The sequence below is a fragment of the Tursiops truncatus genome, chromosome 1, assembly GCF_011762595.2.
Source record: "Tursiops truncatus isolate mTurTru1 chromosome 1, mTurTru1.mat.Y, whole genome shotgun sequence".
Taxonomy (NCBI): domain Eukaryota; kingdom Metazoa; phylum Chordata; class Mammalia; order Artiodactyla; family Delphinidae; genus Tursiops; species Tursiops truncatus.
In genome coordinates this window covers 83,520,533-83,540,229 of record NC_047034.1, presented here as the reverse complement: position 1 = coordinate 83,540,229, position 19,697 = coordinate 83,520,533, and the positions used below count along the sequence as shown (strand labels likewise).

The window sequence follows — 19,697 nt, the reverse complement described above, 5'->3', positions numbered from 1 at the left end:
GAAGAGTAGCTCCCGCTCGCCACAACTAGAGAAAGCCCATGCGCAGCAACGAAGACACAATGCAGCCAAAAATAAACAAATAAAATAAATAAATTTATTTTTTTAAAAAAAGTTGATTCATCATCAACTTCTGATCCATATGTTCTACCCATTAGAGCATCTGCAATTGTGAATTTTCTTTTGTGACCATTTTTTCTAATCAAATTCTATAAACTTGGCCAAGTAGACTTGTTGTCCTGTGAATTTTCAGTCAGTGACAAATTCTATCAAGTGTACCATTGTCAGTTGTATTTAATGACTTTTGGAATAAATTGTGTACACCCTGAGAACTTGTTTTTATTTCTTGGCTAACCCACGAGAAAATTATGAGCAGTGTTAGGATGCAGAGAGAAGCAGGGGGACAGGAGAAGGAAGGCGGGGAGACAGAGAGACAGAGTGAGCCCCAGAGGGGAAAGGAGGCATAGGCAGGGACAGCTCCCTGTCTCTAAGGCTGCTGCCCAGTAGTTCAGGCCTCTGACTCCTGAGCACATGTAGACTGCAATTGGGGGGGCTGAGTCACTTGTTGGGCCAGGGAGCTGTGCCCTGCATGCCAGCAGGGACCCTCCAGAGCCCTCTAGCCTCTGACCCAGCACCCAGCGATGCCCCGAGGCTAGCAGCTCCACCAGTCTGGACCTCAGAGCCAGGACAGTGCAGAGGAGAGCGATGGACTTGATGTCTGTGAGAAATAAACCACTACTGGCTTAACATAAGCCACTGGAATGTGGGGGTTATTTATTACCGAAGCATAACCTGCCTAGCTTGATTATCTATAGCTGTGTGGCTTGTGGCACGGCATTTAACCTCCCTGATTCTCAATTTCCTCACGTAGAAAATAGAGAAAATAAAACTTACTTGCTGGGTTGTTGTAAGGATTAGAAATATTGAATTTGAAGTGCCCAGTGTATAGTAGACACTCAATAAATAAAACCTTTTTTAAAAATTTAATTTATTTTTGGCTGCGTCGGGTCTTCGTTGCTGCGCGCGGGCTTTCTCTAGATGCGCCGAGTGGGAACTACTCTTCGTTGCGGTGTGCGGGCTTCTCATTGCAGTGGCTTCTCTTGTTGCGGAGCACGGGCTCTAGGCGCACAGGCTTCAGTAGTTGTGGCTCACAGGCTCTAGAGCGCAGGCTCAGTAGTTGTGGCGCGCGGGCTTAGTTGCTCTGTGGCATGTGGGATCCTCCTGGACCAGGGCTTGAACCTGTGACCCCTGCATTGGCAGGTGGACTCCTAACCACTGCACCACCAGGGAGGCCCAATAAAAGCTTTTTAAATGTATTAATAGTATAGCTTAGTATGAATTTCACTCTGGTTTAATTTGGAAATCAGCTGCCTTGTTTTCACTTCTTTTCCTGAATGCCTGAGGATTCAGCCCACTCTAGCGGCAGGAAGGAATGATCCAGCTCTTTCTTCACCCGAGGAAAAGGGAACAAATTTTTGGATGCCATAGCCTTGAGCTCCGGTTTTCTGGACCATCAAGGGCTACTGTGCAGGAAGGGGGGTCAGAGCTCTTAGTGGGTGGCTCAGGTGAAAGGATAAAGGGCTGGAGGCAGAGGATGGGTTACTGGGTGAGGCGCTTGTACAAGACAGGATTCCTGGATTCTGACCCCCAGAGACCTCCTCGGCATCTCCTTTCTTGCTGGAGGAGCCAGGGGAGCAGATCAAGAGAAAGATTCTGTGAGTGCCAGGAGCCTCCATACGTCAGAGACAGGCCAGTGCTTCCCCCAAAGAGACCCTTCCCCTGGCTGCACCCAGGGGATTCGGCCTGCAGTAGGGACCACAGCTCTGCCTGAAGCTCATAAGTCACCTGTCCTGCAGGAGAGACATGATGCCTGATCCTCCCTGTGATGGCCTCCAGGCCCCCGCCTCCTACCAGTGCCCAGAGCCCACCCTGGACATCCAGTGAGCGATGGTAGGAGGTGAGGGGCTCCCTGTCCTCCATGCCCTTCCTTCCCTCTCCACTTGCTTCTTCCAAACTCCCTCTCAAGGCATTCAGGGACTTTAAGAGCAGAAAGACAGCTGGGTGTGAAGGAATTACAGGTTTAATTTGTTTAGCAAATGCTTTTGCTACTCCTGGAACAAACAGGAGCTTGTGCCTTGATAATTAATCAGAGATTATTGCATGTTTTAAATGATCAGGACCGAACCTATAAGCTTTGCCTGTATTTATAAACCTGTAGACCCCATTCTAAGCACATTAACAGACAGAAAAACCTAACCGCCTGTCGCTAACATCTGTCCAAATGTCTGGGAGCCCCTCCCTGGGCTCCAGCAGTGCGGCCTATCTGCAGCGCCCCTAGCGGCCTCCGAGCCATTGAGCCTCTGCGGCGCTGCGGTAGTTCTCTCAGCAGTGTCCACTAGAGGGCGCCAGTGCTCTTCAGAAGAAAGAAGCCGACTCCAGGCTTCGCTGAGGAGGCCCGGAGTTGTCATGAGGATACAGACGGTTCCCACGGCCACACAGCCACATTGCTTCAAAAATCTTACGTTTGCCCAGGTATTTTTTAGACTGAAACCATTTTACATCCCCTGTGGCAGTCCCTCACAGATAATAGTTAAAATAATAATCATGATGCTGATGATGTTTTGTGATGGTCCCTTGCCCAGAGAGTTTTCTGGCCCAGAAGAATCATGCTTTTTGGCTGTTCCTGATAAGATAATCCCTTTATATATATATATTTTGTGTGTGTGTGTGTGTGTGGTACGCGGGCCTCTCACTGTGGCCTCTCCCGTTGCGGAGCACAGGCTCCGGACGCGCAGGCTCAGAGGCCATGGCTCACGGGCCCAGCCGCTCCGCGGCATGTGGGATCTTCCCGGACCAGGGCACGAACCCGCGTCCCCTGCATCCGCAGGCGGACTCTCAACCACTGCGCCACCAGGGAAGCCCTCTTTATATCTTGTATTTGCACACCTGTCTAACTTTTAAAGTGCTCTTCAGAAATATCTCATTTACCAAGTTCTTTTTTTCTTCTTTTTTTTCTTTTTTTGGCCAGGCCATAAGGTTTGTGGGATCTTAGTTCCCCAAACAGAGATTGAACCAGCGCCCTTGGCAGTGAAAGCGCAAGAGTCCTAACCACTAGACTGCCAGGGAATTCCCCAGAACACCTCATTTAGACTTCACAACTCTTTTGTTTCCCTCTTTAAAAATTCGCAAACAGATTTGCAGAGATCATTATTACTGTTGTTGGAAAGACACCCCTGGCTAGTAAACAGCACCTGAACTTGGGCTCTCCATCTCCAATCCCTGACCTTTGCCTCCCGCAATCCTTTGCTTACCCACTTGCTGTGCCTAACGCACACCTTCTCTTAGACATTTACACCTGGGTGAGCATGGACGAGAGTACCGGACCCTTTCCCCACAGCAAAGGGGCGAGAGCGGGTATAGAAATGAAGCAGTGCGGTGTCATGCTCTTCAGACTGGCATCTGGAGGTGCGGGTTCTGGTCCTCATCCTGCCTGCACCTGGACGACCCTGGGCACCACATTAACCCCGGTTCCTGAACTGTAAACTGAGGAGGTAGCCTTGGAACCGGGCAGGGAGAGCTGTGGGCTCCTGCACATGGAAGCCTCTTTTTGTCCCCCCTTTCTTGTAGGCAAGACTCTCTAGCCTCCACGACGTTCCCTGAGTTCCAAAGGGCGGATTCAAACAGTTGCTAGTCAAGAGAGGAGCATCCAGGAAGCCACCTGAGGCAAGATTAAAGGGACCAGAGAAGCTCATCAAGGTTAGGAGACCAACCACCTGAGACCCTGCACACACCCTCGTCTTGTCAGCAACCCCACCCTTGAAGTATTGCTATAAAACTCCTCATCAAATCCTCCTCCTCCTGAGTTGGGACACATAGTTTTTCGAAGCACGAGCCCGCTGTGTCCCCTTTGCCTGTCAAAGCAATAAACCTATCCTCTTCTACTTCACCCAAAACTCTGTTTCCAAGATTCAATTCTGCACCCGGTGCAGAGAGGCCGAGCTTTCAGCACCAGCCTGGCTGTAATCTCTGAGGAGGCAGCATGAAGCTCTGTCATTCTGGATAGTGGTTGTCAGGAAGGCAAAAGCCCACCGCTGGGGAGAAAGTGCTCTGGGCTGTGTTGGGGTAAACAGAGTGTGTTTCTATTACCAATGTTGCAGGAGAGGGAAATGTCACATACTAGGACCTGCAGGAGTCCTTAGGACAGACCACCAAGGGAAGGTCCTTGGCTTCCCGAAGGAAACAATTCAAGAACAAAAGCTAGAGTAAAGGGAAAGCAAGTTTATTTAGAGAAAACACGTTCCATATAGGTAGAATGTGGTCATCTCAGAAAGTGAGAGCAGGCCCCGTGTGGTGGGGTGGAAGGTTTTTATGGGTTTAATGATTTCATAAGCTAAGGAGTGGGAGGGATATTCTTGCTATTTCGGGGTAGGGTGGGGACTTCCCAGGAAATGGGCCACTGCCCACTTTTTGGCCTTTTAATGTTCCTCCTTGGAACTGTCATGGCATAAGGGGGGGTGATTTTTGGTATTACAATGAAGGTATAATGAGCTAAAAGTCAATGCAGGCTATTGTCGAAGCCACCTTGGTTCCAGCCAGTCTTTATTGCATCCCAACAACTATACTCCTTCTTCATTATATAGCGTGTGTGTCCTGTCCCTTTCCCTCCTATCTCACCAAGGCTATTGCCTTGAATCATTCCCCTACCCCACCCTCAAATGGAAACTATTACTCTTATCTAAGTTTCAGAAGGAAGATGCAAAGAGAAACAAGAACCAGTTAGAACCAGCTAGGCCCAAAATGGCGGAAGATTTGACTTTCAGTAGACCTTGAGCCTCATTATATGCTCACTGTAATCCATTAACGTGCTACATGACACACCCACCAGCGCCAAGAGTGTTGACGGTTGCCATGACAACCAGAAAGGCCCATACAAGGACTGAAAAGGAGAGCTGCATCAAACTGGGGTCCAAACCACACCCCTGTTCTCAGATTAGTCATGAATATTCACCCCTCTTTCTAATTCCCTCCCTTTTACCTCGACCATCCTATATATTTGATGTCTCTGCCCAAATTGGGTTGAGAAGTCGATTTGTGAACTAGTTTCCCACTTCTCCATTCTTTGGCCCTTGAATAAAGCTTGTGCTATTCCAGTCTCAGCATTGGTTTTGTTATTGGCTGGGCAAATCTAACAGGAAAAAGAACCTCCCTGGCTGAGACAGGGGGTCTTGGTCTGGGCTAGGGCCCCGGTGTGGGTCCAGTCAACCAATTTGGTAACATTTCCACTTATTGGTAAAGCCAGAGCACAGAGCTTCTCACCAAAGCCATTTCTGAGCTCTGCCCCGTCCGTCTCCTCATCATGGCCCATAAACCTCTTCTTGGGAGCCAGATTTTCCATGCCCAGCACTGGGTGGTTTGATCTGATGGTTACTTATGAGAAGTAATATCTGAAAGGTCAGACCCACAGGAGGTGTCCCTGTGCAGCACAAGTGGCAGGCGACCACTGGTGGCTGTGGACATATTCCAGGTGCTGCCCGCATGTCTGCCATTTACTCTTTTATAAATTTATTTTATTGGAACATAGTTGATTTACAATGTTGTGTTAGTTTCAGGTGTACAGAACAGTGATTCGGTTATACATATATATGCATTCTTTTTCATATTCTTTTCCATTATGGTTTATCATAGGATACAGTAGAACCTTATTGTTTATCCATCCTATATATAATAGTTTGCTGCCATTTACTCTTTCTATTAATCCCCACCCCCATCTCTCAATCCTCGGTTCCTCTGGGGGAGCTCTGAGCTTCTTTCATTTCTCCCAGATGCCACACCTGAGGGTAATCCATTGTAGTCAGATTAATTACAAAAGGTGTCTTTTTCCTAAAGGAAGTGGGCAGACTCTAGAAGCCTTTCATAATAATAGTCTCACAAGTAAAGGAAAGGACACAGATTCCAAGAACCAATGGCATTTGCATTTTGCTGGCGCATATGAGTATGATTCAAAGACTTAAATCAGGTGGCTTTCAAAAACATTTTGCTCGTTTATGTTTTTCTGACAAGGATAATCACTCCAATGTGCGGCATTTACATAGTGCCTTTCATCAAGCACCAGCTCAATGTTTCCCTAACAGCTTCCAAAGTCCTCTTTGTCCAAGTTGCTTTGGTTCTTTTTGTTCTCAAGAGAGTGTTTTCCGGCACCTGTACCACCTGACTTGTGTCTCTTAAACTGAGGAGGGAGGTGGGCTTTTGAGGAGGAAGCTGGGAGCCTTGGGGCCACTGGCCAATCCCCAGGGTGTCAGGCCCTAGGCAAGGTTCCCAGGAGCTCCTAAGGGGCACGTTCTGCGTCCCCCAGGCCATGCCTGACTGCCCTAAGGGGGTGGCCCCCCTCGTGGGCTGGGCACTGAGTGTTCCCTCCAGGCTGAGCAGGGATTTGTGGGGCTGCATTCCGGAGGTGCTGCAGACCACAGTCGCGTTCCTGATCTCAGCGCCTGGGGCCCAGCTCTCCTGAAGCAGCCAGCTGCTAACTTGTCTCAACAACTTCCAGCCTCACACCTCTGGCCTCCCCTGGGGGCAGGGGCGTCTTTCTCTGTGGGGCAGACACCTTAGCTCCCAGGCTCATTCCACATTCTCCAGGAAGCTTGCCCTGGGCAAGGCCAGAAGCCTCCCAGACCTTGGGTGTCACTGGTCTGCAGGAGCCCAGAACATCCTCCCCACCTCTCGCTTTGTCCCCAGGGCTCTCTGCACGTCAGAGCCCCGGCTCACAGCCTATTCTCTCTTGGGAGCCCCAGGCAGCCAGGGAAGCCAGCGGGGTTGAAAGGCCACAGCTGAGATTACACCATGCTGAACTTTTAATTTCTGGTCTCAGAATCTTCATATAGCTTCCTCTCTCTTTGTCCTCAGGACCTTCCTATGAACTACGTAAGACTCTGCCCACTGTGTTCCTTACACATAAGGGATCTCTGGCTTGTGAGGTGACCCAGGTCTGAGGTTACACAGCCAGGAGCCTTCAGACTTGCTTCCTCACTCAAAGGCCAGGAAGCTGATGGATACTGCCCGTCTTCTCCTCTTGTAACCCAGCAGAACCCTACAGGGCCTTCCCGGGACAGACTCCTCCCCCATATCCTCTGCTTTAGCTCCTCTCTGAAGTACCTAGATAATATCTGACACACATTTCCTGCGTTGTTTTACAGATGCAAAAACCCCCACCAAATGAAAGAAATTAACCACTTGGTGACCATGAACACTGTAGACCCCAGACCTACAGGAGTCTGAGGATTGATAATGTTAACCCCTGCCCTGTTACCTCACCATCAACCAATCAGAAGTGTGCACAAACTGATCACATGCCCTGGGACACCCCTCCTTCACCTGGCCTTTAAAAGTGCTTTCCTGAAACCCATCAGGGAGGGTATTTTGATTTCTCTGTCAAATCTGAATAAGATCCTTGCTGGGTAGAGTTTTTCTCCTTCATCACTTTAAATATGTCCTGCCACTCCCTTCTGGCTTGCAGAGTTTCTGCTGAAAGATCAGCTGTTAACCTTATGGGGATTCCCTTGTATGTTATTTGTTGTTTTTCCCTTGCTGCTTTTAATATGTTTTCTTTGTATTTAATTTTTGATAGTTTGATTAATATGTGTCTTGGTGTGTTTCTCCTTGGATTTATCCTGTATGGGACTCTCTGTGCTTCCTGGACTTGATTAACTATTTCCTTTCCCATATTAGGGAAGTTTTCAACTATAATCTCTTCAAATATTTTTTCAGTCCCTTTCTTTTTCTCTTCTTCTTCTGGAACCCCTATAATTCGAATGTTGGTGCATTTAATGTTGTCCCAGAGGTCTCTGAGACAGTCCTCAGTTCTTTTCATTCTTTTTTCTTTATTCTGCTCTGCAGTAGTTATTTCCACTATTTTATCTTCCAGGTCACTTGTCCGTTCTTCCACCTCAGTTATTCTGCTATTGATCCCTTCTAGAGAATTTTTTTTTTTTTTTTTTTTTTTTTTTTGCATTACGCAGGCCTCTCACTGTTGTGGCCTCTCCCATCTCGGAGCACAGCCTCCAGACGCGAAGGCTCAGCGGACGTGGCTCATGGGCCCAGCCGCTCCGCGGCATGTGGGATCTTTCTGGACCAGGGCATGAACCCGTGTCCCCTGCATAGGCAGGCGGACTCTCAACCACTGCGCCACCAGGGAAGCCCCGAGAATTTTTAATTTCATTGATTGTGTTGTTCATCATTGCTTGTTTCCTCTTTAGTGCTTCTAGGTCCTTGTTAAACGTTTCTTGCATTTTCACTATTCTATTTCCAATATTTTGGATCATCTTTACTATCATTATTCTGAATTCTTTTTCAGGTAGACTGCCTATTTCCTCTTCATTTGTTAGGTCTGGTGGGTTTTTACTTTGCTCCTTCATCTGCTGTGTGTTTTTCTGTCTTCTCATTTTGCTTATCTTACTGTGTTTGGGGTCTCGTTTTCACAGGCTGCGGGTTCGTAGTTGCCGTTGTTTTTGGTGTCTGTCCCCAGTGGCTAAGGTTGGTTCAGTGGGTTGTGTAGGCTTCCTGGTGGAGGGGACTAGTGCCTGTGTTCCGGTGGATGAAGCTGGATCTTGTCTTTCTGGTGGGCAGGTCCATGTCTGGTGGTGTGTTTTGGGGTGTCTGTGGACTTATTATGATTTTAGGCAGCCTCTCTGCTAATGGGTGGGGTTGTGTTCCTATCTTGCTAGTTGTTTGGCATAGGATGTCCAGCACTGTAGCTTGCTGGTCGTTGAGTGAAGCTGGGTGCTGGTGTTGAGATGGAGATCTCTAGGAGATTTTCGCCATTTGATATTATGTGGAGCTGGGAGGTCTTTTGTGGACCAGTGTCCTGAAGCTGGCTCTCCTACCTCAGAGGCACAACACTGACTCCTGGCTGGAGACCCAAGAGCCTTTCATCCACACGGCTCAGAATAAAAGGGAGAAAAAGAAGAAAGGAAGAAAGAAAGAAAGAAAGAAAGAAAGAAAGAAAGAAAGAAAGAAAGAAAGAAAGAAAGAAAGAAAGAAAGAAAGAAAGAAAGAAAGAAAGAAAGAAAGGAAGGAAGGAAGGAAGGAAGGAAGGAAGGAAGGAAGGAAGAAAGAAGGGAAGGAAGGAAGGAAGGAAGGAAGGAAGGAAGGAAGGAAGAAAGAAAAGAAAGGAAGGAAGGAAGGAAGGAAGGAAGGAAGGAAGGAAGATAAAGTAAAATAAAGTAAGATAAAATAAAATAAAATTATTAAAATAAAAAATAATTATTAAGAAAAAAAATTTTTTTTAAAGTAAACAAAACAAAACGGATGGACAGAACCCTAGGACAAATGGTGAAAGCAAAGCTATACAGACAAAATCTCACACAGAAGCATACACATACACACTCACAAAAAGAGGAAAAGGGGAAAAAGTAATATATCTTGCTGTCAAAGTCCACCTCCTCAATTTGGGATGATTCGTTGTCTATTCAGGTATTCCACAGATGCAGGGTACATCAAGTTGATTGTGGAGATTTAATCCGCTGCTCCTGAGGCTGCTGGGAGAAATCTCCCTTTCCCTTCTTTGTTCACACAGCTCCCAGGGTGCAGCTTTGGATTTGGCCCCGCCTCTGCGTGTAGGTCTCCTGAGGGCGTCTGTTCTTTGCTCAGACAGGACAGGGTTAAAGGAGCAGCTGATTTGGGGGCTCTGGCTCACTCAGGCTGGTGGGGAGGGAGGGTTACGGATGCAGCGTGAGCCTGTGGCGGCAGAGGCCAGTGTGACATTGCACCAGCCTGAGGCGCACCATGTGTTCTCCCGGGGAAGTTGTCCCTGGATCACAGGACCCTGGCAGTGGCGGGCTGCACAGGCTCCCAGGAGGGGAGGCGTGGATAGTAACCTGTGCTTGCATACAGGCTTCTTGGTGGCGGCAGCAGCAGCCTTAGCGTCCCATGCCCGTCTCTGGGGTCTGTGCTGATAGCCGCGGCTCGTGCCCGTCTCTGGAGCTCCTTTAAGCAGCGTTCTTAATCCCCTCTCCTCGTGCACCAGGAAACAAAGAGGGAAGAAAAAGTCTCTTGCCTCTTCGGCAGGTCCAGACTTTTTCCCGGGCTCCCTCCCGGCTAGCCATGGTGCACTAACCCCTTCAGGCTGTGTTCACGCCGCCAACCCCAGTTCTCTCCCTGCGACCAGACCGAAGCCCAAGCCTCAGCTCCCAGACCCCGCCTGCCCCGGCGGGTGAGCAGACAAGCTCCAGGATAGACCATATCTTGGGTCACAAATCAAGCCTTGGTAAATTTAAGAAAATTGAAATCATATCAAATATCTTTTCTGATCACAAGGCTATGAGACTCGGTATCAATTACAGGAAAAAAACTGAAAAAATAAATACATACAAACACATGAAGGCTAAACAATATGCTACTAAATAACCAAGAGATCACGGAAGAAATCAAAGAGGAAATCAAAAAATACCTAGAAACAAATGACAATGAAAACACAATGACCAAAAACCTATGGGGTGCAACAAAAGCAGTTCTAAGAGGGATGTTTATAGCAATACAATCCTACCTCAAGAAACAGAAACAACTCAAATCAACCACCTAACCTTACACTTAAAGCGATTAGAGAAGGAAGAACAAAAAAAAACCCAATGTTAGTAGAATAAAAGAAATCATAAAGATCAGATCAGAAATAAATGAAAAAGAAATGAAGGAAACAATAGCAAAGATCAATAAAACTAAAAGCTGGTTCTTTGAGAAGATAAACAAAATTGATAAACCATTAGTCAGACTCATCAAGAAAAAAAGGGAGAAGACTAAAATCAACAGAATTAGAAAAGGAAAAGTAACAACTGACACTGCAGAAATACAAAGGATCATGAGAGATTACTACAAGCAACTATATGCCAATAAAATGGACAACCTGGAAGAAATGGACAAATTCTTAGAAAAGTACAACCTTCCAAGATTGAACCAGGAAGAAATAGAAAATATAAACAGACCAATAACAAATAATGAAATTGAAACTGTGATTAAAAATCTTCCAACAAACAAAGCCCAGGACAGGTGAGTGGACCCAAGTTTGGTTTGGTAACACTCTTCCAGGCCCACCCCTCAGAGGGACCCTGAGTGCCACCCTTGGTCAAGAGGGCCTGGGTGAACCCCCACCCCCACCCTGTGGGGCTGGCTGAGCCAGTTCCATCTGGAGGGCGGCCGCAGCCCCAGGGCAGGCCAGGCATACGCAGTGCTGAGAAACTCCCATCCACACAAGACCCTTAACCCCTAGTTATTGTAATATGTACTTCATTTGAAAAGAAATAGCCTGTAGGGACATCTCTACAACTGAGAGTACAAAATGAGTACAATTTATCTAAGAATGGCATGAAACAGTTTCTGAGTGATTCCTATGTGCCAGCACTGTCTTTACTCGTGAAATTCTCATAAGGACCCTGTGAGGCAGGTACTCTTACCATTATTCCTATTTTACAGATGAGGAGGCTGAGGCATGAAATGAGCAGGAGCCTGCAGGGCCCTCCTGGGTACAAAAGCCCCTCTGTGTCCCCTGTTTCTTCTTCTTCTTCTTTTTTTTTTTTAATATTTATTTATTTAGGATGCGCCAGGTCTTAGTTGTCGCATGTGGAATCTTCATCACGGCATGTTTTAGTTATGGCATGTGGCCTTCTTAGTTGCAGCATGCAGACTCTTAGTTGCAGCATGCATGTGGGATCTAGTTCCCCAACCAGGGATAGAACAAGGCCCCCTGCTTTGGGAGTGCGGAGTCTTAGCCACTGGACCACCAGGGAAGTCACCCCCCCCCCATTTCTTATTTGTAGAAAAAGGCTTTAGTCTCCTAAGCCTGAGTTCCAAAGAGTAGATTCAAGCAGGTGCTAATTAGGGAAGTAAGGGGATACAGAAACAAAGGAAAAGCAGTCAAACAAATAGTTCAGTGATAAAACAGAGTCCTAGGGATATACATTAACAATCTGATACATATATTTTGAATTGTTCTGCAGGAACTAAGACCCCCACCCAGGTGGAGGTCAGGCTGAGCACAAACGTGTAGACCCCCGACTGGCTGGAACCAAAGGTTGATTGAGATTCCTGCACTACCACCCTGTTACCTCACCACCAACCAATGAAAAGAAAGTCATACCCCCTGAAGCCCTCACCCAAAAACCCTTCCCTGAAAGCCATCAGGGAGTTTGGGTCTTTTGAGCATGAGCCAACTGTTCTTGCTGGGCCCTGCAGTAGATATTTCTATTCTCCAAACTCCAACGTTTTGGTTTGCTTGGCCTCAGTGTGCATCAGGCACACAGACTTGGGTTCGGCAACAGGTAGAGAAATAAGTAACTTGCCACAGAACTAGGGTTCAACCCTGTAATCTGGCTCTGAACCCACACTCTTAAGTATTAGATTACACTTCTGAAGATGTCTCACCAAAAGGGAAAATAGTTGAGAGCTAGAACTGAAACCACACAACTCAGATGGGATTCAAAACCAGTCGGAACTCAGATTGGGACTTGAACCCCTGGGCTGGAACTCGAACTCATTGTCTTTTAATTGAGACTGCACACCTGGTCTCAGGACTTAATGAAGCTCAGGTTCTTTAAACACAGAAGGAGTTTAGCAAGAGGCAAAGTGATAGGTAAGAAGTGAATTTATTGAGAGAGATAACACATTCCGTACACAGAATGCGGTCCATCTCAAAAGGCAAGAGTGGCCTTGAAATATGGGGTGGTTAGTTTTTACGGGCTGCGTAATTTCATAGGCTAAGAAGTGGGAGGATTATTTCAACTGTTTTGGAGAAGGGGCAGGGATTTCCACGAATTGGGCCACAGCCCACTCTTGGGCCTTTTATGGTCAGCCTGAGAACTATCAGGGTGCCCGTAGGTGAGTCATTTAGATGCTAATGTATTAGAATAAGCGTGTAATGAGGCCCAAGGTCCACTGGAAGTCAAATCTTCTGCCATCTTGGGCCTAATCTGTTCTAACCAGTTTATGTCACGTCCTATGGCTATGTCATTTTTTACTTTATTTATTTATTTTTAAACAAATTTACTCATTTATTTTTGGCTGTGTTGTGTCTTCGTTGCTGCGCACGGGCTTTCTCTAGTTGCAGCGAGTGGGGGCTACTCTTCATTGTGGTGTGCAGGCTTCTAATTGCAGTGGCTTCTCTTGTGGAGCACAGGCTCTAGGCATGCGGGCTTCAGTAGTTGTGACACGTGGGCTCAGTAGTTGTGGCTCACGGGCTCTAGAGCACAGGCTCAGTAGTTGTGGCACACGGGCTTAGTTGCTCCACGGCATGTGGGATCTGGGCCCTCGGCAGTGAGTCCTAACCACTGGACTGCTTAAAACAATGCCTAGCACAAAGCATTCAGTAAATGTTGGCTATTGTTACCTTCTAGAGGCCTTTGGATTTTAATAACGGATAATGACAATATGTGGCCCTGTGGAGACACTCCAGGGTGGACTCTCACACACCAAGTTCCATGCAGGACTGAAACCCTGGCACTTTCTTCCTCTCCAACCCCGTTCTTGCCACCATAGCCTTGGAGGACTTCACTGTCCAGGAGGATGTGCCATCCAATCACTGGCTTCTTGCCACCTGACCTCTTCTCCTCTCTTTCTACCTCTCCTATGTTCAGAGTGGGGATATTATCATTCCTATTTTCTTCACCTTGAAAAATCACTAACTCAAGGGTCCTATTATCTGACCACACTCTTCCATCCTCCCAGCTTGTCTATTCAGCTACCCCAGCTATAACAGATCTTCAACATCGTTAAAATATCCTGCCCATCCAGGTAGTGTTCTCCTTATCCATCACCTCTTCCTCTCATTACCTCTTTTTAAAAAATAATTTTTATTGGAGTATTTACAATTTACAATGTTGTGTTAGTTTCAGGTGTACAGCAAAGTGAATCAGTTATACATATATATGTATCTATTCTTTTTTAGATTCTTTTCCCATATAGGCCATTACAGAATATTGAGTTCCCTGCACTATACAGTGGGTCCTTATCAGCTATTTTATATATAGTGATGTGTATATATTAATCCCAATCTCCCAATTTATCCCTCTCCCCTTTGTCCCCCCTAGTAACCATAACTTTGTTTTCTACTTCTGTGACTCTCTTTGTCATTACCTCTCTCTTGATTTATGGTTCATCTTAATCTGTGGTTCATCGCATCATTAATTTCAGTCAACATGCTAAACTCCTTTGCCTTCTGTCCTTTTATGCACCAGTCAGGCAAAATCCTAACCCTGGATAATTCTGCTGTCCCTCTGCTGCCCTCAGCCAGTTGAGCAATGTTAGAGAAAATAAAGACCTGACACTAACATCTGTTAACGACTTACTGTATATCAGGCACTCTCCTAAGTGCTTCTCACATAATAACTCATTTACTTCTTCCAACGATCCTATGAGAAAAGGATTGTAGAGATGAGGCTCAGAGACATTAAGTAACCCATAAACGTCACACAGTCCAGGTTTCTCTGGCTCAAAAGCCTAAACTCTAATCATTAAATTGCGTCTTACATAAAGTCTCACAAAAAAATCAGATTGCTACCAACTTATAAGTTCATGGTCACCAACCTCAAGTAGTACCTCATCAATGCCTGAGCTATAGCTATTTCACTCTCCACTACAGCTATTTCAAACTTTCATTCTTCTCAAATCTCTGATTTCCTGCCTTACCAGTCCCTTCAAGGTTTTATGCCAGAATAATTCCAAATTTTCAAGCCCCTGAAAGGATCACAAACTCTGCAGCATTGGCAGTAGCTTGTTTAACCAAATGTGAGGGCTATTCTTGACAGGCAACCAGGTATTATCACTAAAGGCTTTCCCAGATGAACCAAGGATGATGTCTCCACCTCTTAGATTTGGAGAAGGATGAAGAGCAGGGCACCAATTTTTTAGGTTCAGCAGCCTCTTCAAGTGAAACAAATCTTCAATATCAAAGCAGTAGCAGAGGTCCCGCTACTATCCATACTTTAGCATGTGGGCTGGCTACTGTTGCAGCCTCAGACCCAGGAAGGCGTCTGTCATCCTCAAACTGAATATTCACCCTCACTACCTATAGGATATTTCATCTCTCTGAAATCACTCAGGAGCTCAGGTTCCCTTTATGATTTCAGGAGAAGAGATGACAGCAGTTCTCTGAACACTACTATGAATTCTCCTACCAGGTACTATAGATTCATCATTGGAATATCCATCACCAACCAACCAGATTCTACTATAACCTTCAGTAGCATCATGGGGGTGGCCAAACTCCTACAAGAATGAGGAATCTCTCATAAAGTATATCACAGCCTGGTTTTGGAGGACCCTCTCCTCTTGCCTCTACCAAATCCCTGGCTATTATTTCTATTCCACGAAATCCACCCTCTCACTTACCTTGCCTTCTCCTTTACCCTTCAAGCTTCAAGCACATCTCTGAAAACATTTTGGCCTCCTGATCAACGGAAACATTCCTCCAGGAAATTTATGGCTTAAGACCTCCATGAAAACCTCCTGATGGGGGCCAGTTGAAGAGAAGTTTAGTGGACAGGCTGAAGAGATTAGATAGCCAGAGTAATAAAGACTACAGATGCCCAGGAATAGAAAATGTCAAGAGGCGGAAATTCATCTTCAAAGACCAGACTCTGCTGTTTATTTAAATGCAGGTAGCAGTAGATAGGGTGGAATGAAAAAGAATTAAGAGTCTTCCAGGCATGACAGGCAGTTTTGGAACTCCAGTCTGTACATCCTTACCCAAAACAGATATGTAGGACACTTGAGGCTCCCCAATTAGCTGATCTCTTATACAAATTAGCACAGGAATAGTCACATACTGACTCACTTAGTCTGGTCTGACTTGAGAGAAAGGAAAGATACATATGGAAAGTAGAGGAATGGGAATGGAACTGTATTGAGGCACTGGATGATGAGGTCAGCTAAATGGATAATATGAAAAGTCTATGAATATATGGAGACAACAAAAAAATGTGTGTTGAAAGAAATGGGTTATGCAACACACTCCTTCAGTCAGGTTTTCTTATCTTGGAAGAAGAAAGTGAATAGAAAATAAATTGGTGAGTAATCCGTTTCTTACTGTTCTTTGGAAGGAATTGGATAAAATAAATTATTTCTTCTTCATATGATTAGAATTAGTTTATAAAGTAACTTGCCTTTGGAATTTTCTTTAATGAAAGATTTTAAATTATAGAACCACTTTCTTTAAGAGTTGTAAGAATCTGTATCAGTTTTTATGTCTAGAAATTTTATCTAAAATTTATAACTTATTGGCAGAATGTTGTCTGTAATATCTATTTTTAAAATTAATTTTAACTTTCTAATTGTAAAATAAAACCGAAATAGAAAAATCACACAAAGGTATATTTCTAGTGAATTTTTATTTTTTTTTAGTTTAGCAAATTTTGATAAGGTCAGCAACACCCTTGTAACTACTAATTGGAACAATAAATAGCCACCCCCAAAAGTCCCTCCATATGCCATCTCACTATCACTGCCCACGGCTAGCTAAATAAATAAATAAATAGATAGATAAATAAACCACCATCCTAAGTTATAAGAATCAAGTTTTTAATGGCCCAAGAATGCATCTTGAAACAATGTAATTTAGCCTTCCCAATTTTTTTTAACTGGCAGGTCTTTTAAACCCTTTTTTTGTTTTTCGGCGGTACGTGGGCCTCTCACTGTTGTGGCCTCTCCCGTTGCGGAGCACAGGCTCCGGCCGCGCAGGCTCAGCGGCCATGGCTCACGGACCCAGCCGCTCCGCGGCATGTGGGATCTTCCCGGACCGGGGCACGAACCCGTGTCCCCTGCATCGGCAGGCGGACTCTCAACCACTGCGCCACCAGGGAAGCCCTTTAAACCCCTTTTAATGCACAAATTTCAGTTTCCATCCCTTTTCCTCACAATATATCTGCTGAAGAACAAGGGCATTTTACCCAGAGTTCCACACATTCTGGATTTTGCTGTCTGCATAGTCATGGTGCAATTCACCATGTTCTTCTGTGCTCTGTAATTTCTACAAATTGGCAGTTGGATCCAGAGGTCTCGTCAGATTCAGGTTTGATTCCTTTGGCAAGAACTGTAGGTTGGGTTGTTCGTGTTCTTTCATCAGAAAGCATATAATGCTTTTCTCCCCACCACCATGGCTTGCTCATTGCACAGATCCACTAATTCACTGAGGGATGAAAAATATTTTGATTCTGTAATTTGATTTCCATTCATTAGCTGAAATAATTTTATAAAGGAATGCTTCCCTCATCTATTACTTGGTTACTCAGAGATACAGTCCATAGAGGAAAGACAAGATATAGTATTTGATTCTCTCCACATATTTACCATTTTTCAAGGTAATGAATTGGTTTCTATCATCTTCTAAAGGTGACCGATTTTTATATTGTTATGAATTCACAAATATAAATGTATTTATGGGCTTCAAGCAATTGCAACTATTCTTTTTGAAATTCAAGTTTTTATCATTTTTAGAAAGTGGAAATCTCTTCATATTGGCTCCTGAGTCCTTTTGATATGACAATAGTAGTGGTTGGCTTCTTTCGTTCTCTTGTGTGATAAGATGCTCCAGGCTTATACATTTTTCACACCAAAATTAGAATCAGTCATTTAACAGAAAGTCTGATTAATTTTAGTGGGAACAGTACTTCAAGACCATGAGTTAGCTTGGATATAATGACTTCTTTAGTGGAACAGTTAGGAAAGCAAAATAAACTAAAAAGTATTCTTTTAAAATGAGATAATTTACATAAAATAAAATGCATCCACTTAAAAGTATATAGTTAGATGAATTTTTACAAATTTATACATTTTTGTAACCACCACCCCAACCGAGATATAAAACATTTTCATTACCAAAAATGTTATGACCTTTATCAGTAAATCTACTCCCCCCACCAGAAGAAATCACTAATTTCCATTACCATACATTAGTTTAACCCATTCAAAAGAAATGTATACTTTCCCATTATTAGATACTGTGTTCTATAAATCCTCATTGAAATTTATATTTCTGTATGCTTGTTTCAGGTACATCCCTTGTAAACATTAAGTGTGTTTTTTTTTTTTAAGGTAAGAAATGTATTTATTTAGAGAGAAACACTCCACAGAGTGTGGGCCATCTTAGAAGGCAAGAGCGGTAAGTGTATAAATTTTTAAATGTAGTTTGACAAAGCTCCATTTTACTAGGCAGTTTGGCTTGTTTATATTTACTGATTATTAATATTTGGATTTACTTCTATAATATTTTGTGCTTTCTATTCATCCTGTTTATTTCCCCCTTCCCTCCTTACCTGATTTTAGATCTTCCCTCTTTCCCTTTTCCTTGTATGTATATTACACACTCTATTTTTATTATTTTTAAAAGGTTATTACTATGCATATTTAACTTAAGGTCTAACAGTGACCAGCATCTTGACTATACTGTCAAATAATTCAAAGCTCTTAAAATGCTCTCATTTTCAGTTTCTCTTTCCTGCTTATACACTACTTTTTAAAAATAATTATTTATTTTTGGCTGCATTTGGGTCTTTGTTGCTGCAGGCGGGCCTTCTCTAATTGTGGTGAGCGAGAGCTACTCTTCGTTGCAGTGCACAGGGTTCTCATTGTGGTGGCTCCTCTTGTTGTGGAGCATGGGCTCTAGGTGCATGTGCTTCAGTAGTCGTGGCACGTGGGTTCAGTAGTTGTGGCTCGTGGGCTCTAGAGTGCAGGCTCAGTAGTTGTGGCCTCACGGGCTTAGTTGCTCTGCGGCGTGTGGGATCTTACCGGACCAGGGCTCGAACCCGTGCCCCCTACACTGGCAGGTGGATTCTTAACAACTGCGCCACCAGGGAAATCCCTTATATGCTACTTTTGTTCAGTATTTTTTTTCTTATTTCTTATGAGGGGGCTTCATTTTTTCAATATTTATTAAGATATTTCAAATATGACACTATTCACCCATTTAAAGTATACAATTCAATGGTTTTTACTATTTTCACAGATAGGAACAATCATTACTACAATCAATTTTAGAACATTTGCATCACCTCCAAAAGAAACTCCATACACTTTAGCTATCAATCCCTACCCCTAAGCAACCACTAATCTATTTTCTGTCTCTATAGGTTTCCCTGTATAAACATACCACTTATTGTTTATACATTAGTCATTGATGGATAGTTGGATATTTCCACCTTTTGGCTATTAGGAATAATGCTGCTATAAACATTGGTGTACAAGTGTTTGTGTGAAAATATGTTTTCATTTCTGTTATACACTAGGAATGGAATTGCTTGATCATATGGTAAAGCTATGCTTAATAGTTTGAATAAGTGCTAGATTGTTTTCAAAAGCAGCTGCACCACTTTATGGTCTTATTAGTGGTGTATGAGGGCTCTGATTTCTCCACATGCTCACTCACACTTCTTATCATCTGACTTTTTAACTTCTAGCCATCCTAGGGGTTTTGCTTTGCATTTCCCTGAGGACTGATGATGTTGAGCCTCTTTTCATGTGCTTACCGGCCATTGTATACCTTCTTTGGAGAAATATCTGTTCAGATCCTTTACCCATTTCTTAATTGGGTTATTTGCCTTTTTATTACTGAATTTTAAGAGATCTTTATGAATTCTGGATACAAGTCCCTTTTCAGATATATGATTGCAAATATTTTCGCCCATTCTGTGGGTTTTTACTTTCTTGATGGTTGGTATCCAATGACCAAA

At 44.3% G+C, this 19,697-nt stretch overlaps 1 pseudogene; it reads left to right on the top strand.

Moving 5' to 3' along the window:
- The first annotated feature begins 3,362 nt into the window (after positions 1-3,362).
- LOC117313593 (trafficking kinesin-binding protein 2 pseudogene) lies at positions 3,363-15,737 on the top strand (annotated as a pseudogene).
- Positions 15,738-19,697: the final 3,960 nt, after the last annotated feature.